The 16223-nt window shown below is 39.0% G+C and overlaps 1 protein-coding gene and 1 long non-coding RNA gene across 18 annotated transcripts in view; one reads left to right on the forward strand and one right to left on the reverse strand.

Moving 5' to 3' along the window:
• DLG2 (discs large MAGUK scaffold protein 2) overlaps nt 1-16223 on the forward strand; it is a 2175949-nt gene that overhangs the window by 1724127 nt on the left and 435599 nt on the right. The gene's annotated exons all lie outside the window — the stretch shown is intronic.
• The window catches only part of LOC126079782 (uncharacterized), a 262037-nt gene that overhangs the window by 88808 nt on the left and 157006 nt on the right, over nt 1-16223 (reverse strand). For all 3 annotated transcript variants that reach the window (XR_007518251.1, XR_007518250.1, XR_007518252.1), the window contains one exon: nt 5051-5177. This is a non-coding gene — a long non-coding RNA (uncharacterized LOC126079782). The remainder of the gene's footprint in view (nt 1-5050; nt 5178-16223) is intronic.

Genomic DNA, 16223 nt, shown 5'->3' on the forward strand with positions numbered 1-16223 from the left:
GTGGCCCCAAATACAAACAGTTGGCCCAAAGGCCAGTCAGCTGCTGAACTTGTGTCCACACTGGCAGATGCACCCATCACCAGCCCTGGTGTCCTGGCAACGGCTGTCTAGGGTCCTCTGAACAGAACGCCCACCTGATTTCAAGACTGGAGAAGAAAGCAAGACTAAATAGCAATGTCATTGTCAGGTAGTGCTTTTCAGGTCTGGAATGGGCAAATGTATAGAGATCAAAGTTTATTAGCAGTTCTCTGGAGTGAGAGTGAGGGGAAAGAGTACTAAGGAGACACTGAGCTTCTGTTACGGGTATTGGGAAAATTTGGGAATACGTAGTAGCAACATCCTGTAAACAAATATTGCACAACATGATGAATGTAATTATTGTCACTGAATTGTACGTGTAAAAAACGTTGAAAGAATTCCTGGTGGTATAGTGGTTAAGCTCTCAGCTGCTAACCAAAGGGTCAGCAATTTGAACCCATCGGCCACTCCACAGGAGAAAGCTGTGGCAGTCTGCTTCTGTAAAGTTTATAGCCTGGAAACCCTATGGGTCAGTTCTACTCTGTCCTATACGGTCGTTAGGAGTCAGAATCGACTTGATGGCAACAGGTTTGGTTTTTTGATACCACAATAAAGGAGAAAAAAGGTGCTTTTCACTTGTCTGAGACGAAATGAAAAGTTTTTTAAAGACTCCAGAAATTTAGAGTTAAAAAAAGTAAAATTAAGTGCTTGATGACACATCGGTTTTTGAAAGGTTTGTGCTATACTTTTCAACCATTGTATCTTTTATGGGGCAGGGAAGGAGGCAAGGAAAACACTTTTTACCTAAACTTTTTTTTTTTTTTAACAACTGTATTGAGGTATATTTTACATATCATAAGATCCCCCATTAAAGTGTACAACTCAGTGATTTTTAGTGACCTTACCCAGTGATGATCAATTTTAGAACATTTTCATGCCCCCAGTAAGATCCCTCTTGCCCATTTACAGTGTACTTCCCACTCTCACCCCCAGGTCCAGGCAACCACTAATCTACTTTCTACCTCTCTAAATTACCTTTTCTCAGTCAACCTTTGTATTTTTTAATGTTCATTAATCCATGAGAAACTACCAATAATTAGAAGATATACTAAGAATACTTGTTTATAGGGTCAAACTTTTTTGTTTTTGTTTTTCCCTTTTTTGTTTAACTAAAGCAAGTATGTACATTTCATTTTTCATGAAACTAACTTTAAAATGACATTTTACTGTCATTGCAGTGAGCATCTCCATGTGGGCAGATTAGGATTCTGTAATTTCATGCACAGCTGCATGGCTGGTTTGTAACCTTGGTTTAAGTAGCAACAACTGTGGACAGCAGTAAACCCTGCGGCAGCCTGCCATGGCTTATTGCTTAAATCTTGTATCTCTGAAACTTTTATGGCTGCCATTTCGACTAGATTTCGCCAGTAAGACATGGAGCCACAAGTTTACGGGGGCAGAGCAGAATCTATTTATTGTCGTTTTCATACATTAAACCTCACCGCTGGTTTTATTCCAAAATTGAGACTCACCGCTGTGTTCTTGAAGTGTCAGTAGATGGATTTGTCCCTTATTGACATTGTCCTTTTTCACGAATTTGAGACTAATAGTATAATATTCATTTTTTTCCTGTTCATCAAGTATGTTCTGTATATAGAGATCTTTGGTATATTTATTTATTTGGTTTTATTAAATAAAATCACGTATTTTTGGGAAAAAAATGAGCATTCTTGCCTTTGGAGCTTAGTGGAAAGGCAGTAACAAGCATCCAGTGCTCAGTTCAACGGGTAGGAGTTGTGCTAGGCCTGGATGAAGGGGTACAATGGTTTATGTGTAATGGTTGCTGCTCAGCCTATCTAGGGAAACAGACATTTTTTAAATAGCATTTGACTTCAGTGTGGAGCCCTGGTGGTGCAGTGGTGAAGAGCTTGACTGCTAATCAAAAGGTTGGCAGGTCAAGTCCACCAGCGGCTCCTTGGAAACCCTATGGGGCAGGTCTACTCTGTCTTTTGGGCTCACTCTGATCTGGAACCAACTTGACAGCAGTTTACTACACAGCGTGGTAACTGCCTTTGTAAAGATGCCTGAGCACTTTGGAAACAAAGCTGAGAGGTTAGAAAAGGTTTCCTGGATCTAAGAATGTGTGAGATAAATTCTGAAGAATGAGTGGTAAGTAGGAAGCTGGGCAAAGAGCAGTAGTATGGTCTGTGGCTTTCAAAATTAGCTTAGCATTTCCTTTGGAGTTTTGCCAAAAATTATGAGGTTGCTTTTTTGTTTTGTTTTGTTTTGTTTTGCTTAAAGGTCCTGTACAAAGAAAATAGCCAAGTTGACTGGAGACGACATTTGAAAATGATTCTAGTCCTAAAGTTCTATCTAATGAATATTTCCACTTCTGTGTTAAAAAAGATAATAGCTCATAGTAGTGTGATGCTTCCTAATACAGGTGTGTATGTATCATTAATGTCTTAGTCTTAAAATGATTTTAATTGGATATTTGGAAATTTGAAAGCCTACAAAAAATTCAAAGGGAATAATTTCTTGAAATATTAGGGTAAATAAAATGTCATTTCCCATTTTTTCCCCTGGAACTCTGCAGAATTCTAGACTGAGACCTCTTCTGCTGTAGTGCTTAGTTTATGTTAACATTTTGTTGCTTATTTGGCCACTTAACTGTTTCTCCCTATAAATTGTTAGACACCAGGAACCATTCTTGCTTCCCGTTTGTATCTCTCATCCTATATAGCATAGTACTGACTTCCAGTAGACACAGAACGCTTGATATCTGAATGTGGGCTATCACAAGAAAGCAACAAGGAGAATAATTTAGCAAGTGTGGGATAGTGGATTCCGTAAAGTGAGCTGTGGAATGCGTGGCTTAGCACATATGTGGTGCCTAGTACATACATGGTGCTCAGTAAATATCAGCCAAATAAGTATAAAAGTGAATGAGGAGAAGCTTTGATAAAATGCAGAGGTGGTTGAAAGGACTTAGAGCATTTACAGACCAATGGCCTGCTCAGTATAAGACCTGTGATGTGAAGTTTGGGAATGCAGTAATCCCCAACAGAAAGTTTGACTGGACCCTCCCCCTGAAATAAAATCAACACATTGTTCTTAGATATTTCAGAGAGCCATGACAGGGGGGGAAAATGGAATCTAAGAAAGCATTACTTCAGCAAGCTACACAGTATACATTAGTGATATTAATAAGTTTGTCAGATCCCTGGGTAGCTAGGCTAAGTGCAAATTCACAGGTCTTCTTGCTTTTATTCAGCATTCAAAAATACATATATATTAAATATATACTGTGTGTACCAAATATTGGACTGGCCATACAAATTAATTGAGAGCCTCTGCTTTCAAAGCTCTTACAGTCTAATAACAGAGACAAACACTCTGACGAACAAAGGACTATAGCCTGTAAGAATTATATGTAAAAGATGACCTTGGAAGAGACTAGGAAGGCCTTGTCGGCCTTTTCATTATTTTGATATTTTGAGATTACAATCCTTTTATTTAAAAATATGCTTTTGTATTTAGATCCTATGATTTCCTCCTCAAGGACTACATCCAGAGAGTAAAAGAATCTCTAATCTAACATGTAAAGGTGCAGGTGATGGAGCTCCAAATGCCAGTACATAACTACTTAAATAATAAACCAACTATTTATTAAACACCAACTATGTATATGGAAACCCTGGTAGCATAGTGGTTAAGAGCTACGGCAGCTAACCAAAAGGTTGGCAGTTTGAATCCACCAGGCGCTCCTTGGAAACCATATGGGGCAGTTCTACTCTGTTCTATAGGGTCGCTATGAGTCGGAATCGACTCAACAGCAACAGTTTTTTGTTTGTTTGTTTGTTTATGTGATAGTCACTGATCTAGCCCTGGTAGTACAGGTGTGAACAAGACTTTCAAAGTCCCTGTCCCTATTTATGGAACCAATACACTAGAAGAGAAAAGATGTCAGTGAACGCAAAAACAAAACAAATTTCAGTTAGTGATAAGGAGAAAATAAAATAGAATAAGAAAATGTAGAATGTCTGGAATGGGAATGGAGACCCTTTAGTTGGGAGACCAGGGAAAGTCTCTCTGGGGAGAAAACCTTTCAACTGAGACCTGATTGAGAGGGAGGCATCCAGGAGAAGGCCTTTGGGCTGAGGAAGCAGTTAGTGCAGATGCACTTAGAGGGAACTAGCAAGTATATCTAAAGGTCAGGAAGAAGGTCAGTGTGGCTGGATCTCAGAGAGTGATGGACAGAATGGTGAGGGATGAGCAAGGAGAAGCAGGCAGTGTCCACAGTATCTTACAGCCCTGGAAGCGACCAAGAATTTTATTCTAATTCTAATTGGAAGCCCTTGGAAGATTTCCTGTAAAGAAACAAGGTGACCTGATTTCATGCTTTAAAGCAATGTCCTCACAGTGGCCTGTGAAGAGAAGCGACTTTGGAAGAACAGGAAGAGAACTAATTGGGAGGCTGCTGTAATAGTTCACCACAAGATGGTGATGTTTCAGTCAGGGAGGTAGCTCTGGAGGGGTGGGATCTATTTTTGTGGTAGAAGCAAAAGAACTTGTTAATAGATAAGGTGTGAAGTATGGTAGGAAGTAAAGGATCAGTGATAAAGCCTAGATTTTTGGACTGAACAACCAGGGTGCTGGTGTTTAAGGAAAGGAAGACTAGAAGCAGAACAGATATGGGAGATAATGACTCAGAATGATCAAATGAATGGATGAATATCCTTTCCCCCAAGTAGACTGTAAATGCTTAAAGATCATGGTCCTTGTTTTAGCTTATTTTTTTTCCTCATTGCATCGGGCACAGCACTTTTCATACAGTGGATGCTAATGACTGTGTATTGGTGAATGAGACAACTGGGAACTTGAGGTTTGGAGAACTGATTTCTGAGCCTTCTAATATGTTAATAAACTATGCCAAACTTTTGCCTCTTAAAAAGAGATGATTGTTTAAATTATTTGCCATCCTTAAGAAACGTGACGATTAAGAAAGTAATCACAGATTTTAAAATCTTACCCTTATGCCCTTTCAAATCCTCTCAGACTTGCGTCTTCAAAGAGTTGTAACTTGCATCCAAATTAGTTGCTGCGAGGTAGCCATTTCCATTAATGAGGATAGATATTCAGTTTCCTTCATCTGGAAGCTTGTCATTAAGAACCAAAGACAGAACACTGTGATGTTTTGACACTTGCCCTAGCATAGTCCAGTGACTGTGAATGCTAAATATTATCAAGCTGTTGATAGCCAGAAAGATGAAAAAAACTACTTTGTGTTGGAAAATTTATCCCACAGGAAAGCAAGACCTCATTTAAACAAAAGGGGTTTGCTGCTGGCGCCTAGTTCCACATCACTGGATTGAATTAAAAATCCACATTAAGAGAATTAAAAAGCATTGCACTTTATCATATTGAGTTTTTATTCCCAGATTTTCTTTTCTTCTCTTAATACTAGAGCTTGGGTAATAAGTAGAAGCTTAGTGGAGCAAATGACCACATGGTTACCTTGAACATCTTCAGCCAAGGGAAGAATAACCAGAGAAGGAGGCATTTCTTACCTTGACAGTGTTAATATTGAATAGTATAGGGAAATAAGCAACTAGTCTTTAAATCGTGTCACCTATTAGTGCAATGATGGTGATGACTCTGTGCTAACCATTTGTAAGAATGATGTGGGGGTAGCAACTGACCTCTTCTAATGTCACAAGGGGGAATAAGAATCAAGATCAACAGCCCAAGGCTGATTCCTGTGAGGCGGAGGTCAAACATGCCTCATCTCTCTGCCATCTTTACCAATTTTGACACCAACCATCCCTCCCACAGCACTCTCAATTTCTCTGATAGGACTGATAATTCATTACAATAGCCACACAGAACTCACATAGCACACTCACAGTTATGGGATTTATTACGGAAGTAATAGTTTACAATTTAGGTTACGAATGCTCAGGATATACTTCTTCTATCAGGACAGCCTCTTCCCAGCCGTGCCCATAGGCACACCTCTCTCTGGCCCCTCAGGCTCACCCTGCTCAGGCAAGTGTTACAAAGCTCTTCAGCTCTGCTGATAAGTGCCCTGAGGCACCCTACTCCCCCAGTAAGCCTCGACCCAAATGTGCTCAGCTGTAGCTCTGTGGGTTGGCAAACCCAGCTCCATCAAGTGCCCGGAGGCACCCTACTCCTTCAGCAAGCCTCCTGCCTAAAGGCACTCAGCTTTCTCACTCCACATCGTGGGCCAGGAAGCCCACTGTGCCATCTTCTGATGGTCTCTCCTGCTATCATTTCTCTGCCACTATTTCTTGCCTTCTTCAATGTGACAGCTCTCTTTCTTGGTCTCCTGGTTCCAGGAGCTTCTCAGTGCAAGGATCCTGGGTCCAAAGGACATGCTCTGCTCTTGGCTCTTCTTCCTTGGTGCTGGTGAGATCCTCTTTCTGCTCTGGAATTAGCTCTCTTTTTAAGCCTAGTAGGATGGCAAAACTGACCAATACTGTTGGTGAGTCACAATTACCTCATTTGTACAGTCCCATCCCATCACTTGGGTGGAAGTTACGTGACCATGGTGAAAAGGCCACACAAAAACTAAGTAGACATCTCCCCATTTGCTAAGCAGCTGGGGCTGTTCCATGACACTAAACAACTAGGAAGAGATTTCACCAAGCAAGGGAGCCCACATTTATCTGGCTGTTCCAGCTGTCTGCATGAAAAATTAAGAAGGAAATAAATTGTAGAATAAGGGCCAACTCCTCGTTGAATATAAAACAGAACCAAGTAAAAAGAGTCTCTTTTTTTTTTTGCCTTAGCACCTACACTAGTTGGCCAGGGAAAATGATTATTCCATTTGCTCTACAAAAAGATTCTGTAGGACCAAAAAAAAAAAAAACCAAACTCATTGCCATCAAGTTGATTCCAACTCATAGAAACCTGATAGTACGGAAAAGAACTGCCTCATGGGGTTTAGGGCTGTAATTTTTAGAGAAGCTGACTGCTACATCTTTCTCCCAAGGAGCACCTGGGAGGTGTAAATGCCAGGAAAGAAAGCTTTTCATACATAGTCTTTCCTCAGTGCCAGCTTCCTCTCATAGCTCCTTGACTATCTAAACCTCCTCCAGCTGTTTTATATACCTAGAGATCATGGATTTGTCTTTCTAAACTGCAAAAAAGGGCTGTGTTTTAATATTGCTTAAAATTGCTCATGGCCTCTTCTTTGCCTACAGAGTATAATCTATACTTTTAAACATTAGCCTGCGAGCTGACTTATCTCCCCACCCTCTCCAGCTTCATCTCCATCACATATCTGCACTCACTTGATGCATCCATCCATACTAAACTCTTATTTTTGAAATTATGATGTATGCTTCCTCATTCCTGTACCTTTATACCTACTGCCTGTTCTGCTCATAATATCTTCCCTCTCATCATCACTCATGGAGTTATCAGTTCCTTTCTTGACTCTTGAAAATGGACTCAGAGAGAACCCTAGTTCTGTGTTCTTACTATACCCAGACTTTTGTCTTATCCCTCATTAGCCTATCTTGAGACTATAAGTATTTTTCTCCCCTACTGGACTTCAGAGGAGACCTGGTGGCACAATGGTTAAGCCCTCAGCCACTAACCAAAAGGTCAGTGATTCAAACCCACCAGCTGCTCCACGGGAGAAAAGATCTGGTGTTCTGCTCCCATAAAGATTTCAACCTAGGAAACCCTATGGAGTAGTTCTAGTCTATCATATAAGGTTCCTACGAGTCAGAATAAACTTGACAGCACACATCAACAAGATTTTAAGCTCCTTGATGTCGGGTCTTATTCTTTGTATTCTCAGATCTTCTCAATATCTGACACACAAAAGATGTTCAATAAATGTTTGTTTGAACCACTTGTCCTTGGAATGGTGAGAAATTTCCTTTTTCTCTCCTGAAAATCCTTTTATGCATTCAGGGGTTTTGCTTTTTTCTCTGCATTTATTAATTTCAAATACCTATTTTGGACCTAGGCATTTGGGATACAGTTACGAACGAGACAAAGTCGTTGCCTTCTGGGGTATACATTCTAATGAGGGGATATAGATAAAAACCATACAATATAAATAAGTAAAATATGTTTTGATATTGCCACAAAGAAAACAAAACACAGTTGTGGGATTAAAAGAATGACTTGTGATTACTGTAGGTCAGCTGATTAAGGAAAGCCTGATTAAGGAAAAAAATAATTGGTTTTGGGGAATTGTCTTTTGAAATACCTTTTCTCTTGGCTTTGTTCAGCCTAAATTTTCCACTTTTTCCCTAGATTCTGTGATACCCTCACTTTCCAAATGTCTCAGGATCCTCCACCTGATATCTGCTCTTGTTTCAGAATCTTTAATTTTCCCTCTCTACTAGTTCCTATCCATCCACACTAAACAGGCCCAAGTTTAAGATTTAAACATCTTTTAGAAGTTAGGCCCTTGCTTCCTCCCATATCCCATTCTTGTCTTCGCTGTGAAGCTTCTGGAAAGAGATGCCTACTTTCTCACCTCCCATTCATTCATTACTTTACCCGTTTTAATCTGTCTTCACTCCCACCACTCTACTGAGTCCTCTTCAATCAGTTCACCAATTGCCTCCTTACTGCTAACCCCAATTACCAATAGAATTTTCATTCTATTTCATATTTAAGCTCTTTATAGTCTTTAGCAACTGTTGCCCAAACTCACTACTTGAAACTATCTCCCTGAGCCCATTCTTGGCTGACATTATCTCATATTCTTTTGGTCTTCCTCCTACCTCTCTGCTCATTACTCCTTAGTCTCCTCACCAGGTTCATCTTTCTCCATTTATCCTGTAATGTTGACTATCCCAAAGTTCTCCATCCTCATCTTTAAGTTCTTCTCATCAGTTATTTATAGGTATTTATAGGAATACCCATGGTTTAAAGTATACCTATTCTCTGTTGACTCCAAAATTTACCTTTTTAGACCAGAGCTCTCTACTGAGATCCCGACTCCAATCTTACCAGACATCTTTCTCAGTATAAAGCAACACTATTGACCCAGTCGTCCCATCTAGAAACATGGAAGTCATCCTGGACGCTTCAGTCACTCACCATATTCAATTACCAAATAATGTGGTTTCCATTTTCTTAATATTTCTTAGCTGTAGGCATATTTTCTGTCCTCAGGCCCATTGGTTAGTTCAGGTTCTGATCACTAATTCCAGACATCTTATGACCAAATCACACTGCCTTCCTGGAAAGCAATTTCTATTTACTAAGTTTGTCATTTACAAAATTCTTTTCATATATGTTTATTTTCTCCCTCACAGCAGATCTATTAGAAGGCACTATTATCTACGTTGTACTAATGGCATGACTAGAGAAAGGAGAGATTCAGTGTTTGAGGTCATTAAATACCTAATTAAGAAGAGTGGGAAATCCCAAGGCCATTGACTCCCAATCCATGCTTTTTTCCTTGCGACAGTGCTATCTCCCATTCATAGCCAAGAAAGTAGTTGGAAAGGACGATAACAATTGTCCTTATTCAGACCGAAGAAAAAAAACAAAACGAGGGAGTTAAATGACTTATCTAAGACAATTGAGCTTGTTAGGAGCATTGTGGGAAAACCCACATCTGACTTCTAGACCTCTGCTCTTCTACATAGTTCTGCTTCCCAGATATTGACAAAGAGAAAAGACTAGAATGGGTTATCTTGAAGAACTTGTCTCTGTATGACATAAAGGAAAATTCAGAGCCATATCAATTAGATGCCTAAATTCCAACTGGTATACAGAAATATTCCCATTGCAAATTCTCTCATTTTGGGGCCATTCTGTAGTATTTTTCTATAAAAAAAAAAATACTCAATGTAAAATTCCTAGATAAAATATGTTTTTCTTTTTGAAGTAATTGTATTGACTGAACTATCTGATGCTTGTTTAAAAAAAAAAAAGCTACTATAAATTCAACTTTTCACTTTCCTCATGAAGAATGGTCCAGGTGGAAAGGGGCTTTTTTGATACATATCAAATGTTACTAGTTACCTTATTATATGTACATATATCTAGGTGCCTCCTGAGATGTAACTTGTATACTGAAAAAGCCAAGAAATAAATGATGTACAGCCAGCCATTAAAAAACAAAACTAGTAAAGGCAGGAATATACCTGCTGTATTAAAACACTAACTTTTCCTCCTGATGTTTCAGCTTTTGCGACCAGTCATATACTGCTTAGGTCAATCCACAGGGCAAAATGCTGGAATTTCTCATTATTGCTTTAGGTGAAGAGTTTGTCATTGAGATCAGCATTTGCCAGTATATACTCAGAGTCTTCCAGCTACCTAATAGTGATGAGCAGGATTTTTAGAATGGCTAGTGTTTTGGCTATGTTCATCATTAAACTCTTGTCACAGAGTAGAGTATGAAGAAGTAACAATGGCTTTATGGTCAGAAAAAATGCTTTGTAATATTTTGATGTTTTGGATTCTGTAAAGCTTGCTTTTGGCCTAATATGTGGTCTGTTCTGGAGAATGTTCCATGTGCGTTGGAAAAAAAAGTTTACTTGGCTGCTGTTGGGTAGGGTGTTCTGTATATGTCCATGAGATCAAGTTGGTTGATTGTGGCATTTAGATCTTCCATGTCTTTATTGAGCTTCTTTCCAGATGTTCTGCCTTTCACCAAAAGTGGTGTGTTGAAGTCTCCTTCTATTGTTGTGGAGTTGTCTATTTCTCTTTTCAATGCTGTTACAGTTTGTTTTATGTATTTTGGAGCCCTGTCATTGCATGCCTCCAAAATCATGGTTATGTCCTTCTGGTGTATTGACCCTTTAGTCATTATGTAGTGTCCTTCCTTATCCTTTGTGGTGGATTTTACTTTAAAGTCTATATTGTCCTAGATTAATATTGCCCCTTCTGTCTTTTTTGATTGCTGTTTGCTTGATACATTTTTTTCCATCCTCTGAGTTTTAGTTTGTTTTTCTTTGAGTCTAAGGTATCTCTTTTAGGCAGCATATAGATGGATTTTTTTTTTTAATCAATTCTGCCACTCTCTGTCTCTTTATTGGTGCATTTAGTCCATTTACATTCAGCGTAATTATTTATATGTAAGAGTATAGTGTTGTCATTTTGATGTCTTTTTTTGTGTGTTGTGGACAGTTTCTCTGTTTTGCTTAATTTTCTGGGCTGAGTCATTTTTCTTTATGTATTCTGGCCCTGTGACTTTCTGTTGAGTTGTCTAATTCTGAAATTTTATTGTTAATCTTTTGGATTTCTGTTTGCTGTCTCTCTATGGATTCTTGCAGCCTGTTAAATTTGTCATTATGGTCTTGTATAACCTTCTTAAATCCCTCTATTGCTTTGTCTGTGTGTTCCTTGGTTTGATCTGCATTTTACCTGATCTCCTTCCTGATCTCTTGAAGAGCTCTGTACATTAATTTTTTGAATTATATCTCTGGTAATTCCAAGAACTTATCTTCTTCTGGGAGGTTTCTTGATTCTTTGTTTTGGTCACTTGCTGAAGCCATCATGGTCTGCCTCTTTATGTGATTTGATATTGACTATTGTCTCCAGGCCATCAGTAAGTTATTATATTTATTGATTTTATGTTTGCTTTCTGTATCCTAGCTTCTTGTTTTGTTTTGTTTCGATATGCCCAAATAGATTGGTCCTGTGAGTTACTTTGCTTATTGGCATCTTTGAAGCTCTCATGTCCTGTCATCAAGTGGTTAGAGCTGTTACTAGGTATGTGAACCCAGGAGTCCATTTACTTTTCTTGTGTGGATTCAGCTTAGGTGTCCAGGTCATTGGTCGCCGAGTATGTGGTGCAGGCTCTCACCTATAGTACTAGATGGGCAAGGGTAATTGAAGTAAGCACAGGTATCTGACTACAGTAGGGGGCGCATGCTGAGCAAGGCAGGGGGCTGACAGCTGACCCTGAGTGCATGAGTGGAAGGCACGTGCCTGTTCCCTACAGCAGGCAGGCAGGTGGGTTTTGCACCCAGACTTTGGGCACCCAGTGCTGTTGGCTATGATAACTGGGAGGCACTACTTTTTCTCAGACCCCTGCTGCAGGTGGCTAGGTGAAGTGGGTGGAGCCACCAGTCCTCAGGCCTCTGATGTGAATAGGTGAGGTCACTACTTAATGATCAGGGCAGTGTCAAATGTCTCAAATCTGTCACTCCCCATTAGCTGTTGCAGTTGAAAATAGGCTTCAGATATATACCCTGTTGTATTTTATTTTTTTACTGTGCTAGTGAGGGCCTACACTGTTGAGATGGGCCCACACAGATCTAAGCAGGGTGAAAGACATTCAAAGTCCATAGACCCCTTATGCCGGTGCCTAGGCGAAGGGGCTGTTCCTGCCCTGAGTTCCCAGCTTAGGGGAACTGGCAGATAATTTTTTCCTGTATTTTAGTTTATTCCCTCTCCAAAGCTGTGAGAATGGCTCAGGGTGCACAAGGGGTTCTACTTCTGGCCCAGGGGGGTGCAGCAATAGCTGAAGCCAAACTGGGACCCAGAGCAGAGTGGGGAAGGGGAAGGTAAATGGAAGAGAGGTACTTCCCAAAGTGGGGAAGGTTTTTTTGATTTGTGCAGTAGGTTAGACACTTGTACTTATCTTTCACCAATTCAGCACTACATAGCTGGTTCTGGATGCCCAAGCAGTCTCTCCGCTGCTCCTTTTCTCCCAGTGTGGAAAACACATCCCAAGTGCTACTGCTTACTTCAGCCTACACATGCCAACCAATCCAGGCTGCAGGGTGCCAGCCAGGTGAGGCCTGGCAAATCCTTTCTGCTTCTGCACTGCCTCTCCCTCCCCCTGCTGCTCAGTCTGACTCAACATTGTCTTTGATGTTCACAGCTCCTAAATTGTCATATATAATCGATTCACTTGTTTTGGGGGGTTTTTGTTATAAGAGGGATCGTAGGAAGTGTCTACTCCACCATCTTGGCTCCACCTCCAAAGAAGTCACAGAGGTGTGGGACAGAGAAAACAACAGGCTGGGACTCTGATATGTGTTCTGATCTCAAATTTACCACATTCTAACTGTGAAACAACTTCTTTAGGCCTCCTCTGTAAGAAGTCTTTAAGGTCCTCCATGATATCCTTTAAGAGTAAAGAGAGGACTAATCTCTAGTTATAATACGCTAGGTGTTCATACAATAGAACTCCTCTTAACTCATACATCCTAAATCAGACACTGATTTGCTAGTCAAAAGGCTAAATATAACAGTCAGCATTTAAAACAAATAATTAAATAGGTACATTGATAGATAAATTAAAAAAAAAAAAATACTTGCATGCCTTAATTATTTCACCTTAACTTTAAAAATGTAACTGTATGGTAACATAATAAAACCAGTGGTTTAGTGATATTTTTAAAAAGAAATGAGATTTCTTCCAATAAGCCCCTCCACTTTTTTTAAGTCACCATATCATTCCTGACTATTGATTGAAATTGTTCAATATAAATAAAACCACAGTTCTAGCATCTTTTGTCTATGTCATGAGAAATTTGGGGCCCTGAATTTGGCCCAATATTTTTCTTCTTCATATTTAGAGACATCTGTTTGTCCCAACAAGGAACCCTGGTGGTGCACTAGTTAAGCACTTGGCCACTAACCAAAAGGGCAGTGGTTCAAACCCGTCAGATGCTCCTCAGGAGAAAGATGTGGCAATCTACTTCTGGAAAGATTATAGCCTTGGAAACCCTGTGGGACAGCTTTACTCTGTCCTATAGGGTCATTATGAGTCAGAATCAACTTGACTGCAACAGGTTTGTTTGTTCTAACATGTGTGACTCCCACAGTTTTGATTTTCAACAAATCATCATTAATCCAATTTTACACATTGTCTGTATATAAGTCATCAGAAATTTTACTTTGAAATCAGTTAAATTATGTTCTTCATCATCTGTTTATGTGTGAGGGTCAAGATTTTCTCTTGCATTGGCAACCTCTTGCCACAGCATCTAAATTGTCCATTAATTGCTTTAAAATGTTTAGTACATCACATTTATTTATCAGGACTTAAAATCTGGGGCCCATATTTTCTGAAGTTTTACATCATTTTTCTTGCATAAAGCCCATGATTTCCAGTTTGAATTTCTTTAAATTAGGGTAAAAATCAAAATGAAACTAAACAAAGAATCCTCTTTTATTTTATAATTACTTTCTGTCTTAAAATTTTCTCTAATTTGATACTTCACAAGTGTGACACGTAATTTGCCAGCAATGCTTTTAGCTATATACTATTATCAAGTCTTTCCAAATCAATAAGCTTACTCTTGATAGAAACAGTTCTTTTTTTACACACATGTATTTCATTTTTGGAACATGTAATTGAATTATGTAATTATATAAGCAAGTTCAACAGAAATAAACAGATTTGAGAAATATTGCAGCTGATTCTTGGTAAACATACAGTTCACCTGGAAAGAACTGAAATTGATCAGCCTATTTACTGGGGGGACATAGAGAAGTTTTTAATAATTATAACTGTCCCACTGTAGAATATATTCCCCACGTGTGTAACAGATACATCAAGCCATCAAGCTCATCTATTACAACCAAACTCAATTATATATTCATATATACACATTTACTTCTTGGTTCTGTTAATAGTGCCATGATCACTCAGTCGGTAATAGAATCCTCAATTCATTTCTAACATCAAAGTCTGTCTACATCTGAAGGCTTATTTAGAAGTTCTAGAAGAGCGTACAAGTACTTCTATATCCTGAGACAACACACGCATTCTATCTAGGAGAATTTAGCTTTAGGGAAAAGGCCGTGAATGCCGATGTAGTCAGATAGTTAAAATCAATTTTGGAGATCAAGTACACTCTCTGTAACCCCTTCTTATTTATTCCTGTATATTTTACCAGAAAAAGTCTTAAATTTATTGCCTTTTCTTAATTCCTACTGTAATTATTCAAGTTTAGACATTTACTAATTTTCTCCATCATGATGGCCTCCTATTAGTCTTTCTTCCTATAGATTTTCCCCTCCTCCTCCCATTGTCCAGAAATTTTCAGGTTTACCTTTCCAATCATGGGTATGACTATGTTATTCTCTGCCTTGGCCACTTGACTACCTTGAAGATCTCACCACTGCCAACAGGATACAGTCCGGATCCTTTGACAAGGTAGTGATTGTTCCTCATGATCAATCCCCCAGCCAGCTCCTTGAGCCTCATCTCTGGCCACTCTGCTCTGGCCAAGCCAAACCACTGAAGGTTTCCAGAGCAATCACACACTTTTGTCTTTCCACAACATTGTTCATGCTCTTATAGCTTCTAAGAATGCATCCTTTCCCTCCTCCACCATTTAAAGTACTATTATCCTTTCATATCCAGCTTAGATGGCTTACCTATCAAATATGCATGAAATTTTAAAAATTTATCTATATGAAGCTGGATCAAATTGTTTGTTTGACTTCACAATCATCTTTATCATCAGGTATTTACTAGGGTCACCATGAGTCAGAATTGACTCAATGGCAGTGGGTTTGGTTTTGGGTTTGGTTAAACTGTTGAAGAATCAAAAACTCATTCTGGGTACCTAACACAATCCTTGGTACATAGTAAGTACCCAATTAGCATTGGTGTATAAAAAATTATACAGGATAACTCGTGTTAAGGGTCAGTGAAACAACAGGAAGAAGATACAGCTTCCTGGGGGAAGGTGATGTTTTGGTAATGCTACATGTGAGGTATTGTTTGGATAGCCAAGAAGTTATACTCCTCTTTTTTAAAGTAATGGCAACTTGGAGAGAGGGGAAGTACAATAAAAGAAGAAAATGAAAATTAAGAGAAGGAATAAATGATATATATTTAAGAGAAAGGTAAAGAGTCAAATATGATAAAGTGGTACAAGTTCTGCAGAAATGGAAATGAAGAAACTGAATTTTTAATATATGTTAGGGGTTATTTTATTTTGGAAACTGTGGTGACATAGCAGTTAAGAGTTACAGCTGCTAATCAAAAGGTCAGCAGTTCACATCAACCAGGAGCTGCTAGGAAACCCTATGGGACAGTTCTGCTCTGTCCTTCAGGGCCACTGTGAGTCAGAATCCACTCGATAGCAATGGGTTTGGTTTTTGGTTTTTTAGGAGTTATTTTAATGATCGATGGAACTTTGTAAATCACATTAGATAACTTTATTGTTATCAGTTCATTAATAAGGGAACAGAAAAAATTATGTTCTCTGTTAAAATAACATCTTTAATAT

The sequence above is a fragment of the Elephas maximus genome, chromosome 7 (genome assembly GCF_024166365.1).
Source record: "Elephas maximus indicus isolate mEleMax1 chromosome 7, mEleMax1 primary haplotype, whole genome shotgun sequence".
Classification (NCBI taxonomy): Eukaryota; Metazoa; Chordata; class Mammalia; order Proboscidea; family Elephantidae; genus Elephas; species Elephas maximus.